This window comes from Bos grunniens, chromosome 8 (assembly GCF_055505025.1).
Source record: "Bos grunniens cultivar Pamir isolate PY7600 chromosome 8, Bosgru_T2T1.0, whole genome shotgun sequence".
In the NCBI taxonomy this organism is placed as follows: domain Eukaryota; kingdom Metazoa; phylum Chordata; class Mammalia; order Artiodactyla; family Bovidae; genus Bos; species Bos grunniens.
In genome coordinates, this window is record NC_141172.1 from 99,709,634 (window position 1) to 99,724,078 (window position 14,445).

A 14,445-nucleotide genomic window follows, 5' to 3' on the forward strand; every position below is an offset into this window, starting at 1 on the left:
ATTTCAGAAATAATGTATATAATTACATCTGACCATGCTAAATTCTATGAAGATCTTAGGCAGATAGACTTGACCTTGAAAGATCAGGGAAGCCTTCACTGAGGACGTGAAGTTTGTGCTGAAATCTGATGATGAGTAAGAGTTTCTATCCCCCAGTCCTCTCTCATATGCCCATGGCCTGTTTCAACAGGTGAGACTCACAGAGGCTTACCTCCTTGACTTTAAATGGCACCTAACACATAACTACATACCTACACAGGTTGCCACCTTGGGGTAGTTTTTTTTCCCCAAAACAAAACCCTGAAAGGGGTATGCAAGTGCAAAGAAGGAGGAAACTTTGCAGAAGAGATGGAGTAAACTTTGCAAAAGTAATTCTAGTGAGGAGTCAGGAGCCTTGTGCAGATACGTTTCTGCAATTATATAAATCACCTGAACCAAGACACTTCCAAGTCTTAGCTTCAGTTTCTATATCTGTTTCATGATGGAAATCAATAATCTCAGAATTTCCTTTGTCTCTAATGTCAGATGATTTAATTCCATCTGTATTTAATGAAATATCTTCACAGTGTATATAATGGTTGAAGTTTTAGGGCTCTGGACTCCGTTTGCCTGGAATGAAATCTGGATTCCGCCATTCAGTAGTTGTATGACCTTGACATCAGTTTGCTCATCTGTAAAATGGAGTGATATTAAATAATAGCATATTAAAGTTATTGGGAAGATATCATACAAAGTTCTTAGACTAGCACTTAGAATATAGCATGTAGTCTACAAATGCTGATTGCTATTATTTCCACATTTAATAATGAATACTCTTCAGATCTTTATTTTCCTAGTAATATTTCTTGACCATCTACCATGCCAGAATATTAGATACTGAGGTATTAAAGCCGAATAAGACTCAGTTCTAATCTTCCAGAAGTTCAAAGGCTATCAGAAGAGAAAACAGACTCTGCAAACGATTATAGAGCAGTAGGACGATTGCAAGGATGGGGAATAGGGAGCAAGAAGAAAAAATTCTCAATCTTCCTGGATCTTCCTGGGGAATAAGCAAGACCTCATTTGAGCTGAGACTGTTGAAAAAGAAGAAGTCTGTCCAAATTTCATCTACTCTGTGTTATTTCAAATACATCATTAAGAGCTAACATTTCAGGACCTTTATGTGCCAGGGACCATGGCAACTACTACGTGTACTCACTCCTGTCCCCACGAAAACCCAGAGAGGTAGACGATTGTTTTAGTACTTTTTGGTTGCAAGCAATAGGCACCCAGCTTCTCCTCAATGTAAACAAGAAGGGATTTCTTGGCTCAGTAACAACTGGAGAAACGGCAAGGGTGGATTTGTCTCAAAAAAGCTTGGAAAAGGAAATCAAGAACGACCTAAGTCTTCCATTTTCCTCTCGCTTCTGTTTCTCTTAGAATGTTAGATTTCATTTGTGTCTTCAGATTTATCAACTGAAAAGGAAAGACTTTTCCCCAGGAGCTCAAGTTAAAAATAATTCAGTAAAAACGATCACCATCGTGACCTTAGAGAAAGATGTCACTGAAGCATGCATGGGTTATCTGCCCATCCCTAGCCCAACACTAGGGAGGGCATGTGCTGTGCTCAGTCGCTCAGTCGTGTCTGGCTCTTTGAGACCCATGGACTGTAGCCCTCCAGGCTTCTCTGTCCATGCGGATTCTCCAAGCAAGAACACTGGAGTGGGTTGCCATGCCCTCCACCAGAGGATCTTTCCAACCCAGGGACTGAACCTAGGTCTCCTGCAAAGGCAGATTCTTTACTGTCTGAGCTACCAGGGAAGCAGTGGAATGCATGGGCCATTATAATTGCCCTCAGTTCAGTTCAGTTCAGTTCAGTCGCTCAGTCGTGTCCGACTCTTTGCGACCCCATGAATCGCAGCACGCCAGGCCTCCCTGTCCATCACCAACTCCCAGAGTTCACTCAGACTCACGTCCAACGAGTCAGTGATGCCATCCAGCCATCTCATCCTCTGGCGTCCCCTTCTCCTCCTGCCCTCAATCCCTCCCAGCATCAGAGTCTTTTCCAATGAGTCAGCTCTTCTCATGAGGTGGCCAAAGTACTGGAGTTTCAGCTTCAGCATCATTTCCTCCAAAGAAATCCCAGGGCTGATCTCCTTTAGAATGGACTGGTTGGATCTCCTTGCAGTCCAAGGGACTCTCAAGAGTCTTCTCCAACACCACAGTTCAAAAGTATCAATTCTTCATTGCTCAGCCTTCTTCACAGTCCAGCTCTCACATCCATATGTGACCACAGGAAAAACCATAGCCTTGACTAGACGGACCTTTGTTGGCAAAGTAATGTCTCTGCTTTTCAATATGCTATCTAGGCTGGTCATAACTTTCCTTCCAAGGAGTAAGCGTCTTTTAATTTCATGGCTGCAATCACTATCTGCAGTTATTTTGGAGCCCCAAAAAATAAAGTCTGACACTGTTTCCACTGTTTCCCCATCTATTTCCTATGAAGTGATGGGACCGGATGCCATGATCTTCGTTTTCTGAATGTTGAGCTTTAAGCCAACTTTTTCACTCTCCACTTTCACTTTCATCAAGAGGCTTTTGAGTTCTTCTTCACTTTCTGCCATAAGGGTGGTGTCATCTGCATGTCTGAGGTTATTGATATTTCGCCCGGCAATCTTGATTCCAGCTTGTGTTTCTTCCAGTCCAGCGTTTCTCATGATGTACTCTGCATATAAGTTAAATAAGCAGGGTGACAATATACAGCCTTGACGTACTCCTTTTCCTATTTGGAACCAGTCTGTTGTTCCATGTCCAGTTCTAACTGTTGCTTCCTAACCTGCATACAGATTTCTCAAGAGGCAGATCAGGTGGCCCTAACTTAGGTCATATGCTTACTGTGGCAGAGACTCTCAGTCACTTATCTAGTATATCTATTCTAGAAGGGTCTAGAAGAGATATAGAGCTCCTAAGTTTTTGCTGGGCACAAAATTATCCAAAATGAAGGTTATACATCCCAGCTTCTGTTGTGGATGGATGCAGCCATGTAGCTAGGTTCTGGGCAATGATATACAAATCCTGGTTTTGTGTGGCAGCTTCAGAAAACCTCTTTAAAAGACAGCTGCTCCTTTTGTCTGTTGTCTCCTCCTTTCATCCCTTATTCCATTTTCTACCTGGAACATGAACCTGGTGGCAGACCTCTAGCAGCCATCTTGGATCATGAGAATAATGGCCACATTCAAGCAACAGGTGAGGAGTAATCTAGAAAGAGCATGGATTCCTGCACACTTCGCAGAGCAGAACCACCATACTCATCTCAGACTGACTCTCTACCCCCTTTTGAGTTTTCCTGTTACATTCAGCTGAACTTGATCCTGTATAATAAACTCAAACCTGGAGCCATGGGAGCTATCCTCTCAATACATCTTTCATAAATGCTATGGGAGAGAAAGGAGGATATAATGAATTACTCACTACTCCAAAACACATCACTTGTTTCATTTCCTTGCTAAAAAAAGATGGCCATGTATACTTCCAAAGGTTGTGAAGTACAATCTTAACATTGCTCTAGAAATCAGAAAGCTAGAAACATTTGGTGAACACAGCAAACAATGACAATATTGAGTCATATGAAATGGGAAAACAGCTGAGTTCAAAAAGAAGAATCGAGAAAATTCTGGGAAGCTTAATCTGCCCTAACATTGAGGAGATTCCTATAGAAAAGAGTTAAAAATCAGTTTTCGCAAGGACTTTCTGATCTTTAGTTGGGGATAGTAAATGCACTTGGTGCCTGCTATATTACCTATAACTATGGTGAAGTACTTAGGAGCAGTGAACTCTAGCAGAAGTTTGTAATTGAGCAACTGTGGGTATTTGATAAAATTCTTCTTTTCTACATTTTTCATCCCAGCTCTTCTTGGAATCTTTGTCTTTTTTTGGCACCAAAAAAACCACCCAATTATACTAAAATAGTTATTAAAATGTTCTTTAAAATTGTATTTGTCATATAGTAATGTGTACTTGTTCATGACCCTATTAAATAATATTACCAATCAACTATTCTAGTAAATGCCTTGTTTTCAAAGTATTGATGAAGTAACGATGTTCTGCTGTGGATCTAAGTACATTTAAAGTTTCCTGGATAATTCTGACACATGTCCTAGGGGCAAAAGCATAAGACCAACATACTCTGGCATTGTATATTTCCAATGAGCTAAACAGTCAGGTCTACATTACCTATGCTTGTGATAAGGAGTGGAGACTTAGAGAAATCTTGCCTGTATGTTGCCAAGATTACTGCTCTGTGCTTGGCACTGCCCCCCAGAGCTCTCTAGTGTGTTATGTTCTTTGGTCTAAGGCAGTGATTCTCCTGGGGGGTGATTTTGCACCCCACCAACTTCCCTACCCCTACCACCAGGGAAGACCAGGAAATGTCTGGAGATCTGTGTGTATGGGGGGGACCGTGCTACCGGCATCTAGTGTAGACGTGGGGAATGCAACTAAACATCCTACGATGCATGGAACAGCTCCCACAACCATTCCGCTCAATGTGTCAGGAGTGCCGAGGCTCAGAAACCCTGGCCTGTACGACAATTAACAGACACAAGACAAGATAAACTTTCACTATAGGAAGTAAGTCAGAGAGAGAAAGACAAATACCATGTGATATCACTTATACGTAGAATCCAAAATATGACACAAAGGAACTTACCTATGAAACAGAAACAGAATCACGGGCATAGAGAACAGACTGATGGCTGCCAAGTGTTACGGAAATTAAAATGGAAAAGGCTTCAGAAGCAGGAGAGCAAGCCTTTGACATGCTTCTGCTCTGCCTGGACACTGCTTGGATTCCATGCTTACATGCAAGCATAGTAAGTCAGGCAGCACCTTAGGTGAGAAAGGTCTTGGAATTCTTGAGCCCCTGGAGGTCTGGCCAGCCCCCTGGGTTCTAACCAAATGCTATGATTCACAAGGTTAAACACACAGCATTGTAAAAAGGTTCAAGTAAAAACAGAGCTGAAGTTTTGCACATAAATCAGTCTGCCGCCTGGGATTATAAGCAGGAGCCCACCAAACTTTAATCTGAAGTCTCACCTGTTGGGTCAACACACTGCCTGGGACCTTTTCCCAATTGGGACTCCAGTTTGCTGTTAATGAGGGACTTCCCAGCGCTGTTTAAATCTGTATGTTGGTCAGCCCAATTGCTGATATATGTGCTGTTACTATTCTTTATTGTTTCTATTCCTCTTCTTTTAATGACTGTATATTAAAATTAAGTCAATTAACCCTCTACTAAATATTGAAATTGTTTATGTGTATGACAAGTGGTTTGTTTTGTTGACAAGTCCTTCAAACCTCAAACAAAAGTAAAACTTGCAGCAAAACACAAGAGGTTAGGGGGAGGGATGGAGGGGGAGGTTGAGGTTAACAGATGTGAGCTTTTATGTGTATAATGAATAAACGACAAGGTCTTACTGTATAGCACAAAGAAGTATATTTAGCATCCTATGATAAGCCATAATGGGAGAGAATATTAAAAAGAATGTATGTTATATATGTACTGAATCACTTTGCTGTACAGCAATAATTAATACAACATTGTAAATTAACTATACTTCAATTGAAAAAAAAAAAAAAAACTTTTGCTCAAGCAAAAATTAAGACTGAGAAGCAACCTAAAAGTACTGAAATGACACCATAGCCAGACTAAGAAAAATGACCTGGGATTCATCTCATGACATAAAGACTTCTGTGAGAAAGCCATGTGTGTTGGTGGTGTAAGGGATGCAGGATACATTATATTTTTCTCGCTAGCTGCACACTGATAAACAAGAAACTGAACCTCAATCCCTGCCTATCCAATGGGACTTCTATTAGGCACATCCACCTCCACTCCACCCTTCACAGCAACCATCTTCCTGCATTAAAGCAGGTGCTCTAAAAAGACAGGATGGATTTGAGGTAGGGGAGAGGGAAGGAGAAGAAAGAAAGCAGAGAGTGGTGCTAGCTAAATGTCCTTCTGAGATGTCAAGAATCAAGCCCAGTTAATGGAAGCAGAGGGAGGAAAAGTTTCACTTTCCACGCATGCTGGGCATGCAGTCTTGTTTTAAAATCCATCACACAGTGTTAGTGAACCACAGCGACAGGCAGGAGGGACAGAAGGAAGATGCCACCTCGTGACTGTATTTTATAAGACTATCTTTCAGATGCTTTTGAACTGTGGTGTTGGAGAAGACTCTTGAGAGTCCCTTGGACTGCAAGGAGATCCAACCAGTCCATTCTAAAGGAGATCAGCCCTGGGTGTTCTTTGGAAGGAATGATGCTAAAGCTGAAACTCCAGTACTTTGGCCACCTCATGCGAAGAGTTGACTCACTGGGAAAGACTCTGATGCTGGGAGGGATTGGGGGCAGGAGGAGAAGGGGACGACAGAGGATGAGATGGCTGGATGGCATCACTGACTCGATGGACGTGAGTCTTGGTGAACTCCAGGAGTTGGTGATAGACAGGGAGCCTGGCGTGCTGCGATTCACGGGGTCGCAAAGAGTCAGACACGACTGAGCGACTGATCTGATCTGATCTTTCAGTTGTGAATTTAATAAAAAACATTCTCCCCTGTACAGTGACTGTTTAAGTAGCATTATCTGAAGATGGAGTTCATGATGGAAAAGTCCTAGCACTGGACATTGTAAGCAATTAAACAATTAAATAATAAAAATAAGTGTTGTCAATCTGGCTTTAACACCTTGTGGTAGTTGTTTATTTGCCAAATCCTGTCTGATTCTCTTGCAACCCCATGGACTGTAGCCACCAGGCTCTTCTCCATGGGATTATCCAGGCAAGAATATTGGAGTAGGTTGCCATTTCCTTTTCTAGGGAATCTTCCCAACCCAGGTATTGAACGCATGTCTCCTGCATTACAGGCAGACTCTTTACTGCTAAACCACCATGGAGGCCCACTTTTAACACAAAATACAGATTTACAAAATGTTTAAATACGTGTCATTTTATGTGCTTATTTAATTTGATCTTGCCATAAATCCTCAAGTAAATATAATGGGCATTCCGTTTCTATAGGTGAAGAAATAGAGCTGTATGAGGTGGCCATAATGTCTGGAAACAGAAATGGTTTATTGCTATTACATTTTAATGCCTGGCATGTTTAACGTGTTGGCTCTTGCTAGCAATGCAAGCTTGCAGTGAAGGTGGTAATTAACACATCAGTTGTGTCCATCGCTGCATCTGTATCTATAGTGCACTGCCTTCGATAACCTGATCTCATATCTGACCCTTTATCCTCGAACCTATCCTCAGCTAAACTTTGTAAGGACTTACATCTTGAACTGGCGAAAGGCACATGGATTGAGAATTTTTCATGTGGTAACAAAAGGCACCCTCAGTTTCTAGGATGCTCTTGGGCTATTATGTTTACAGTGACCAATGCCTCTACTCCTTCAGAGATAGTCATCCACAAAACAGCATGCCCAAAACATTGCCTGTATCCTTGAATTCACAAACCAACTTTCCAAAGGTACTCTCTTCCAGAAGGACATGCATTGAAGGACTCTAGATTCACTGACAGGACCAGCCCTCATGCCCACTTAGAAGTAAGAGCTTAATGTGTTCATCTTTCATCATTTTCAACCTGTAAAAAATAGAACAGTATCATTTATATTTATAGATATTATATCCAAGGTCAAGGTTCAAACCAAACTCAGTTTGTGATCTTCACCATAATTCTTGAGGTTGCTCTGCTAAAAACAAACAGTAATAATGATAAAAGTTTTTAAAAGGCACATTCTTTTTATCTTTATCTCTATTTTTTCCCTCCCACCAGCATGCGGAATACAGAAAGATCAGAAAAGATAATTAATTTCCTATTGACAAACTATGACACCACCACTCCCATGCGGAGGCAGCCATAATTATAGTTACTTCATAAAATTTAGTTTTAAATTATCATGCAGTAAAATGGACTTTTAGTGGGTGTACAGTTCCATGAATTCAAACACATACACAGATTCATGTAACCACACCCACAATCAGGATACAGGATAGTTCCATCACTTGAAAAAGCTCACTTTTGTAGTTACACTGTCTCCTGACCCCTAATGCCTGGCAACCCAACTGATCTGCTCTCCATTACGGTTTCAAGAATCATATAAATGGATTCACATAGTATGCAATTCTCTGAGATTAGTTTCTTTTCATTCAGCAGAATCATATAAATGGATTCATATAGTATGCAATTTTCTGAGATTAGTTTCTTTTCATTCAGCAAAATAACTTTGAAATTCATCTAAGGTTGTGTACAGGTTTTTGTGTGAACTTAAATTTTTATTGACTTAGGATAAATACCCAGAGGTAGGGTTACTAGGTCATATAGTAAAGTATGTTCAGTGCTATAACAAAGAGCCACAATATTTTTCAGGGTGCTGCATGTAGCATTGCTCACTCACAATAGAAATGTATGCATTCTAATGGCTCAGCATCCCATTCATCACTTGGTATGTGCATGTGCGTGCATACATGTACCTATTTGCTTGGGTACATATATATTATTCACATGATTCTCGATTGATAGTACTCCTCTTTTTCTGTTGAGTCCATTATTGAGCCCATTCAGTAAACTTTAAATTTTAGTTATTATATTTTTCAGTTCTACAATTTTCACTTGATTCTTCTTTATATCTTGCCTGAGGTTTGGGAAATACACAAACAGGGGGAGGAAACACACGCACACGTGCTTTTCCACGCTACGCCTGAACTTGAAAGCCTCTTGTGAATCTCTTTGTGTGCCCATGCCTACTTGTGGCTTCAGACTACAGCACTGAGCCGCAAGGGATTTCAGAGGGGGGAAAATGGTAAACTCACTGCTGATTCAGTGGTATTTTATATTCTGGTCTTCTCCCCCAAGTCATCTACTTTATTAACTTTTCTGGGTCCTCAAGTAGTGGTTACATGCACCCTCCAGATGTTACAGTTGTCATTAGATAGGGTGGGATATACTTACACCATCTTACTACTTAGAACGGGTATCATTGTGGGTGTACATGCTCAGCTGTTCACTTTACAGTTAAATAACAATTTTATTTTCTTTTACTACTCTTCCCAAGGTTATCTGTTCATTTAAACTTGCACTCTTCTTAAGAAAGTCTTAGTAATTTACACTCTAAGTTAGGAAATTGTCCTTAATTTAAATGTAGATTTAAAAATTATTAACAAAAATTTTTAAATAGCATACGTTTTCAATTATTATATTCTCCTCCATATAAATGGTATTATTTAGCTTCTTTCCAATGTTATACATTGGTCATTTTACTTTACTTTCATAAACATTTTATCTATTTTTTGGTGCTTTTTAGGGACCCAGTGCTTGGACTCCTTGTTTTCTGATACATTAATTTATGCTTTTATCCTGAATAATATTTTATAGTTCCTTGAGTCCTTTATCATTATCACTTATTATCTTTTAAATAGAGCTCTTAAAGATAACATTCCTACTGAGTGTAACTTCAGCTAAACTTCATGTAAGGTGTCATTGTTGTTTTCTGTGTGTGTGTATGGGCTTAGTCATTCAGTTGTATCCAACTCTTTGTGACCTTTTGGACTGTAGCCCACTGGGCTCCTCTGTCCATGAGATTCTCCAGGCAAGAATACTGGAGTGAGTTGTCATGACCTTCTCCAGGGGATCTTCCCAATTCAGGGATCAAACCCAGGTCTCCTGCATTGCAGACAGATTCTTTACCATCTGAGCCACCAGGGAAGTCCCACTGTTTTCTATGCAACATATAATTAGATTTTTATTTCCTCTTTGGTTCAGAAATTATTAAGTGGGAAATTTCTTTTCTTTTCATGCTATTATTTTAACTCTGAGTATTTGTTTGTGTATTTTGTTAAACTATTTTAAAATTAATTTTCAGTTTACTTCATCGGGGTCAGAAAACAGAACTGTACATTCTTGCTCTTATTAAAATTTCTTGTGACCTAATATATGACAAACAGTAAAACATACCATTAGATTTTGAAAAAAAAGATAAGCAGTTTTGGTTGTAAGATATAAATTATTCTGTCTTTTAAATCAATGTTATTGTACACATTATTCAAACACTCCATATCCCCATTCACTTTAATCTAGTCCATCTGTTTAAGACTGAAAGTGTGTTAAAATCTGGTACAGTCACTTTTGACAACTTTTTAAATATTTTCAGGGTTTGCTTTGTATTTTCGTGATATATTAAATTTTACCCATAAATATTTTAAAAGTTGTATTCACTGTGAATAAATATCTTCTCATAAACAAGCTAACTACAACTTCAACAACATAAAATCAGCCTCTATTCACTGAATATATACATTTACCTTGAATTTCACTGTGTCTGGATGATGCCTTAGCTTCACTATAATTATTATCATCAACATGATCAGTATCACTGTTTTTAGTTTGCTTGCTATTTCCTTACTCAGCCTTTTTTATCTCCTTTTTTAGTCTGTTTCTCTTTGAAATGCCTTTGGAGGAGGAGATTAGAATTCTGATGCATTGAATGAGTGAGTGAAAGTCACTCAGTTGTGTCTGACTTTTTGCGACTCCATGACTATATAGTCCATGGAATTCTCCAGGACAGAATACTGGAGTGGGTAGCCTTTCCCTTCTCCAGGGGATCTTTCCAAGCCAGGGACTGAACCCAGGTCTAACACATTGCAGGCATATTCTTTACCAGTTGAGCCACAAGGGAAGCCCAAGAATACTGGAGTGGGTAGCCTATCCCTTCTCCAGTGGCTCTTCCTGACCCAGGAATGGAGCCCAGGTCTCCGGCATTGCAGGCAGATTCTTTACCAACTGAGCTATCAGGGAAGCCCCATGCATCTGATGCATTAAAGAGACAAGTATGAATTAAATCATAAAGAAACCAGAAGATATAAATGAACATTTCTAAGATTGTAGCATGTAAAAGGTTTCAAGCATGTAAACAAAGGAAGAAATCACAAAAAGAACTCTTATTTGACCACATAGCCGTTAACACTTTTATCATCATAAAATATCATAAACAATTTAAAAGGACAATGACAAATTGGAAAATGGCATAAAAAATATCTTATCGTCCTTATATATAATGCATTCTTGTAAGTCTACATTAGCAAGGCAATTGAGAATATAGACAAAGGGTAATGAAAAAGAAATTCTGAGAAGAATAAATGCAGATGGACACCAGTCATATGAAAAGCTATGGAACCACATTTATAATTATGGAAATATGCATTAGAGCAAAAACAAACTTTTTTTTTGCATTTCATGTTGGCAAAAATTGATGAATATATATTGAACCTTGGAACTGGCCAAGGCTGGGTTGGCAGACACAAAGCACATGTGCTTCCATTCCTCCTTCCCTCACTGAGGTTAAACACCACTTATTTATTTTAGCATTCTTTGCTGCTGGATCCAGACGTGGTCTTGCAGTCCTTCCCATCAAGGAGGACCAGGTCACCACTATTAACTCTAGATGGAATGTATTTGCCATTCCTAAAGTTTGGTAAAAGTGGAGCTCTTCTACATGGTTAGCCCTTTGCAGTCTGATTCAATAATATGATTTTTCTAAGGTATAATAATGATCATACAGGGCTTCCGAGGTGGCTCTGGTGGTAAAGAACCTGCCTGCCAGTGCGGGAGACTTGAGAGAGGTGAGTTCGATCCCTGGGTTGGGAAGATCCCCTGCAGAAGGAAATGGCAACCCACTCCAGTATTCTTGCCTAGAGAATTCCATGGACAGAGGAGCCTGGCAGGCTATCACCCATGGGGTTGCAAAGAGTCAGACACAACAGAAGCGACTTAGCACAGCACAGTGATCAAATATCCTTTACCTGGGATTCCTTCCTAAGGAGATAATCAGAAATGAGCACACATATTTATGTACAAGGCTGGAATTTACAGTACTAATTATAAAAGTAAAATGTTGGGGATATTGGAAATAATCCTAACATATAATAATAGAATGGTTACAGCATATTAAATACATAAAAGGGAAATCTAAATATTATGCTTATATTTTCAAAAAATTTAATGTTATAAAAATACTCAATACATCCTGTTAAATTGGGCTGGGGAGGCTGAAAACCCTGTTATGTGAATTTTTAAAAAAATATGCACATAGAAAAACATGACAAAAGTAAACATACAAATATGTAATAATGTTTATCTTAGAGCAGTAGCTATCAACTACTCTTTTATTCATTATATTTTAAGGGGGTGGGAAGACAGACTCTAACTCATCATAGGAGAGTAGCAAGACCACATGGCAGAAAATCATGTGGAAGGAAAATATTATGGACCTCTTTGAAAAATATATTGTCACTCAATATTAGAAGCAAATCTATAACTTTTAGGAATCTCCCACCTGCTCTTTCAATTGGCAGCCTCATACTTGAGAATTCTAATTCTTCAAAGAGCTTTAATACATTCAGTGGGTCTTAAGCTAATGTAAAGTCTAAAAAATAGGAACTTCTCTCTTATTTCACTACTTGATAAAGAACCAGTTTGCAGTAGCACAATTTATCCCTTATGGAATGTGATTTGATCTCAGACTTACAATGTTTGCAAACATGTACAGTTTAAAATGAAGCAATATACTCCGCTAATTTCTGTTTATCCTGTTAATTCTTGCATTGTTTTCCTCCAGCCAGATGTTTCTTATGCTTAATTTGCCTAACAACATTCAGACTAGAAAACCATTCTAGCATTCAAATGATGAACCACATACCCAGATTTATTTTCCATATCCTCAGCTCTTTCTAGGTCTGTCTTGCATTTTTCAGCATCCTTAATTTCTATTGAACCCAGATGGAATCTATGTTTGTCAGGAAAGAAAGAAAACAAAATATGTGACGGCACTTTATGTTTTTCTGTGTTATGTGGGAAAGGCCTAAAGATATATATTCTTAAAATTATGCTAGTTTGAATGGTTTTTAAGACTGTATCTCCAGACTCAAAGCCGTAATACTCCTAGAAGAAAACATAGGTAGTACAGTCAGTAATGCAGGTCTTAGAAACATATTTTAGGATCTGTCTCCTTAGAGAAGATAAAAATAAGCAAATGGGACATAAGCAAAATTAAAAAGTTTTGCACAGTGAAGGAAACCATCAACAAAACAAAAAGGCAACCTACTGAATAAGAGAAGATATTTGCAAATGATAAGGGGTCAATATCCAAATTATATATAAAGAACTCATACAACTCCATATCAAAAAAACTATCATCCCAATTAAAAAATGGGCAGAAAAGCTGAAGAGGCATTTTCCCAAAAATATACAGATGGTCAATAGGTATACTAAAAGATGCTCAACATCACTAATCATCAGGGAAACAAATCAAAACAGCAATGAGCTATCACCGCATACCTGTCAGAATGATTATTATCAAAAAGACCAGACATAACAAGTGGTGGTAAGGATGCAGAAGAAAAGAGAACCCTTATACACTGTTGGTAGAAATGTAAATTGGCACAGCCACTATGGAAAACAGTATGGAGGTTCCTCAAAATGTTAAAAACAAAACTACCATATGACTCAGAAATCCCACACGTAGGTAAATGAAGAAAATGAAAACACTAATACAGAAAGATATACGCACCCCAACGTTCATAGCAACATTATAATAGATAAGATGTAGAAGCAACCTAAGTATCTATCAACAGCTGAATAGGTAAAAAAGAGGTAATATATATTCAATATCGGAGAAGGCAATGGCACCCCACTCTAGGACCCTTGCCTGGAAAATCCCATGGACGGAGGAGCCTGGTAGGCTGCAGTCCATGGGGTTGCTGAGAGTTGGACACGACTGAGCGACTTCACTTTCACTTTTCACTTTCATGTATTGGAGAAGGACATGGCAACCCACTCCAGTGTTCTTGCCTGGAGAATCCCAGGGACGGGGGAGCCTGGTGGGCTGCTGTCTATGGGGTCACACAGAGTCGGACACAACTGAAGCAACTTAGCATAGCATAGCATAGCATATTCAATATACACAGACATATAATGGAATACTACTCAACTATCCAAAGGAATGAAATTCTGCCATTTGCAACAGCATGGATGGACCTGGAGGGTGAGTGAAATAAGTGCTTAGTGAAGTAACTAGACAGAAAAAGACAAATACTGTATGTTTTCATTTATATGTAGAATCAAAAAAGTAAAACAAAAAATAGAACAAAACAGAAACAGACACAGATACAGAAAGCAAACTAGAGGGGAGAGGGATGTAGGAGAACCAAGATATATGACGGGGATTAAGAGATATAGACAAATAAATATAAAATAAATAAGTTACAAGGGTATAATGTACACATGGGAATACAGCCAATATTTTATAATGGCTTAACATGGAGTGTAGTCTATAAAAATAGAGTCATCGTGCTACATACCTGAAACTAACAGTGCAAGTCAATTACACTTTGATTTAAAAAATCATGCACAT